The sequence below is a fragment of the Pundamilia nyererei genome, unplaced genomic scaffold (genome assembly GCF_000239375.1).
Source record: "Pundamilia nyererei isolate P.nyererei 1_Seehausen unplaced genomic scaffold, PunNye1.0 scaffold00326, whole genome shotgun sequence".
NCBI classification, from domain to species: Eukaryota; Metazoa; Chordata; class Actinopteri; order Cichliformes; family Cichlidae; genus Pundamilia; species Pundamilia nyererei.
Window position 1 is genome coordinate 130,015 of NW_005187727.1, and position 4,459 is coordinate 134,473.

Below are 4,459 nucleotides of genomic sequence, written 5' to 3' on the forward strand. Positions count from 1 at the left end.
TCCTGTCTCCTCTCTTCCTGTCTCCTCTCTCCTCTCTTCCTGTCTCCTCTTTCCTCCTTCATCTGCACTCTCTCTCTCCCCCCTTTAATCCATGTCTGTCATTGCTCGCTCTGTCTCTCCTTCATCGCCCTCCTCGCTGCTCCCTCCTCCTCCTCAGCCTCTGTCACTGGTGTCTGGCTCAGTGTGAATACCAATGGAGAATGAGTGGGCAAGAGAGCAGCAGAGGCAGAGAGAGAGCATGCTAATAGGGCAGAAGTTTCTGGAGCTTGACTCCCGCGTTTGGCTCGTCCGCCTCGGCCTCAGAGCCGCCGCTCACGCCTTCTGAGGAGGAGCGACAGATGTGCGAGGCGTCTGCACTGAAGCACAGTCAGCCATCAGAGTAGCAGAAGCTCGGCTGTTTTCTCAGAGGTCTAAAACGACATTTATCTGCCGTCTTTGTCACCGCATAATCATAAATCAACACAGTGCACGTTAGCTAAAACATGCCGCTAGCAACCAGGCTAACTTAGCATGCTAGCGTTATAGCTGTATCCTTGAGCTAAAACTCATGGAAAGCTTCAGTTGGCGAACTCGGCCCTCTACGTGACTCAGACCCAGCGAGTCTGATATCACACGGGCCAAAATGCAGCAGTTCGGTCATATTCGGACTTATGGCCTCAGGAAACTTTCAGGGTCATGCTGGGAGGAGCTGTGATCACACATGCACACGCCTACGTCACCATGCCGTGCACACCCACACACACGCAGACTGAAAACACAGGCAGGAAAAAGGGTGTTTTGGTGAAATCCAAAAGCATTTAACACATAAGCTACAGCTACATCCTCTGACACCACCTTACATCCACCCGTGTGACCTCACTGAGTCACATGATGACAGAGTGGGTCACTGACTCTTAGGACCTCCCCCTCTGGGGTGAGACAGCTGCAGTGCAGATGTTTCAGACGTGGGGGTGCCGCTGCGTGTCAGTGTTGCGCGTCCCTAAAGCCAGACTTCCTCTCTTGGCGGCCGGTACGCCACAGCGATGCACCCCTGGCTCTGACGTCCTCACACTCAGGTCACACATCCGTCTGCGTGTCGCCGTGCCGTCAGTCGTGCAGTTAATCTTCTTCCTTACAGAAGTGTTTTTAATCATGGGTGCGATGGCTTCGTGCTGAATCTGCTTAGAGTGGCTCATTTGTTTGATTGATTTCACTTGATTTTCTGGGACAGGAAGAGCTCGTGTATTGATCTGAGCTGCAAAGAGGAGACAGGAGCGAGCAGAGGAGTATGAGGAGAGAGATGGAGGGAGGCATAAAGCCGTATGAGGCAGATAAAAGGACGCAGAGAGGGAAAAGCTGAAGTTTCAGAGTGAAAGAAACGAGCAAACAGTGACAGAAGAAGCGAGAAGACTGCACCCAGAAGATTTCACCCGCCACGCCACAAAGTTGTTTTTCCAATCCAGGCTGACAGCAGAGAGGGAGGAACTTTGAAAGTGACGGAGCAGAGAGAGACAGAAACAAAGAGCGAGGGCAGAGAATGAAACACTTCTGTGTCGGGCTGTAATTAGCATAATATTTTTCTCTGTGCGTCTCCATCATCCTATTTATATCTGTCAGAGCGAAGGACGGAGATGAAAGAGTGCAAATAACGAACATGAAATCGTGGCTGTTAGACACAGGGGAGTGTGTGTGTGTGTGTGTGTGTTAATCCTGGCTGGACGTGTAATGACTGTTCGCTCTATTTCAACAGTATTTTGCATAAAAGACAAATTTGTTCCGCGGTGTCTCGTATCAAAGTGAAGCTTCGGAGGCCCCGGGGCGATGCTGGCTTTGAGGTTAGAGATGGTTGCCAGTTCGAGTCCTGCGCCAGCAGGGAATGGGAATAAACCCCTCCCCCCTGACGACCAGCAGTGCAGGGCGTGAAATTAGGTTTTTGTTTCTGGGGGTATATTTGGCCCTTTGATCGGGTTTTCGGGGATGAGCAGCTCCTTCTGAGCGACTGAGACGAGCTATGAAATAATAAGAGGGAGCGAGCGGCGCCGAAAAGCAGCACGCCGCCTAAATGTGATGCATCGAGCTGCAGCAGGCATCACTGAAAACCCTCACCTCCTGGTAATGAGGCGCTAAGGTGGGAGTCTATGGGTGGGACCCAGAAACAAGCTAGCTTGCATGCTAGTTCCAGCGTGAATGCGTTTTTACTGCAGCTGCTGTCGGACTCTTACCTGCCGACGGCCAGGTGAACAGCTCAGTATCATAACACCTGTGCTGGATTACAGGGGTGACGCAGACCCACAGATATCAGCTGTTTGACGATATCACAGCGTTAGCATTGATAACAGCTGATGCATGAACATAAAGTGAGGTAGAGAATGCTACAAGTGTCCACTAGAGGGCGCTCTGCAGCTGACCTGTTGACTGCACACGGCGGGCTGCGACAGGTGAACGGGATCATTTTTCAGATGCTTGGTCAGGTGACTGTTTGTGTTTGGTGTGTCAGACGTTTACATGGCCAAACATCGCTGAGAGAAACAGCCATCCGGCTCAACCTCAGCCGCTCCTCACATGTCAAACTCCATCAGCACTCCGGAGGGTTTCCCCCTAAACGCTCCTGATACGTCCTTGAAATAAAACGTTCCCTCCTGATCCTGCTACAAAGAGAGGTTTACCGCCAGGTTTCCATTCGCCCTCTAACATCTGCTTTATTGAAACGATCCATCAGCGCGTAAACAGGACGGCTTCGCTCGCTTCAGCAGAACAAATAAAGGCTGAAGTGGAAGCGTGTAAAATCATCCCTGAGCCTCGGAGACCTTTCCTGCCACCAGTCAGCAGCTGAAGGCGTTCGGAGCGAGCACCGAGAGCGTCCGCGAGGTAAATCAACCTGTCAGTCAGCCGGTCTGCGGCGCGCGGCGCTCTGAATGTGAAGCAGGAGCACGCTGCTCGATCGGGAGGAAACGCAGGCCGAGGCAAACAAAAGTCACAGCTTTCATCTGTGGAAGCGTTTAATCAGGCACACTGCTGCAGAAAACGCTGTCACTTAAAACAGGAAGAATCAGGTCTGACATGACCTCACTTCCTCTGACTGCCACAAGATGTCGCTCCAATAAAACGGAATGATTTAGAGGGTTTGTGCCCGTCCTCTGATATTTCATTGCCCCTGTTTTTCGCGCCTGATCTCACACAGACCGCTCCACCATCGTGATGAAGCTTGACCTTTGACCTTCAGACTCGTGGATTGAGCTTTCCCTGTGATCGGTGCAGGCCGATTGAGTTGTCTGTAGATACGTTCAAAGGCAGTAATCAGATTACCAGGAGCAGGTGCACAGCAGCTCTCTCCACACTGACACCAGGTCATGAACGTGTCACAGGTCAAAGGTGAGTTGCAGTCGTTTTAATTCATTACGATTACCCAGCAGGTCATGCTTGTGGAACGGTGGCCTCTGCTGGTGAGTGTGGTTACTGCAGTTTCATGAGTGCATGCTGTGACTCACAGGAATGACACAAATATCCGTTTCCACAAAGTTTGCTGCCTCAGTGTTTCCACATCGTTGTGTCTGATGTTTCTGTGATGTATTAAAGTATGAAACCAGCGCTTCATAAGCTTCAAAGGCTTTTATTGACAATTACATCGCGCAAAGAGTCAGTATTTGCAGCGTTGGCCCTTCTGTTTCCAGACCTCTGTCAGTCAACGTCTGGGCCAGACCCTGACTGATGGCGATCCATTCTTACATAATCAATGCTCCGAGTTTGTCACAATTAGCAGGCTTTTGTTTGTCCACCTGCCTCTTAAGGATTGGCCACTGTGCTCCATGATGCTGGAAAAGGCTGTGTGTTGTTCGCCAAACTGTCCTTGGATGGTTGGATGAAGGTGCTGTGGGAGGATGTTTTGGTCACATTCTTTATTCATGGCTGTGTTTTTTGGCAAAATTGTGAGTGAGCCCACTCCCGTGGATGAGAAGCAGCCCACACATGAACGTCTCAGGATCTTTACTGTTGAGACAGCACTGATGGAGGCGCTCACCTTTTGTTCTGCGGACCATTCCCCGAACATCAGAAAGAGCGTGACTTTACCCCAGTCCTCAGCCGCCGCTGTACTTTATACGACTCTGTCTGACCCTGGTGGGTTTTTGGAGAGAAGTGGAAGTTCATAAAAGTGACAGTTACGTGTATACATGCTTTATTTTATGAGTGCAGACAGCACGACACATCACAAACATGTGTGCAGAACCAGAAACACGTCATACTTCAAACACATGTGTGAGACAAACCTGTGCAGCACCGACCGTGTTTGCATATCTTTGTGGGGACAAAGTGATCGTCCCCACAAGTTTGAAACAGTTATGTTGTGATAGGCGTCCATATTTCATGGTTAGGGAGACAGCTGGGGAGGGTTATGTTAATGAGATGTCCCCACAAGGACGTGAAAACACGACTGTGTGTGCGTGTGTGTGTGCGTGTGTGTGTGTGTGTGTGTGTGTGTGTG

At 50.5% G+C, this 4,459-nt stretch overlaps 1 protein-coding gene across 1 annotated transcript in view; it reads left to right on the forward strand.

Annotated features, from left to right (window-relative positions):
- LOC102204845 (semaphorin-6D-like) overlaps positions 1-4,459 on the forward strand; it is a 46,079-nt gene that overhangs the window by 35,391 nt on the left and 6,229 nt on the right. The window lies entirely within an intron of this gene.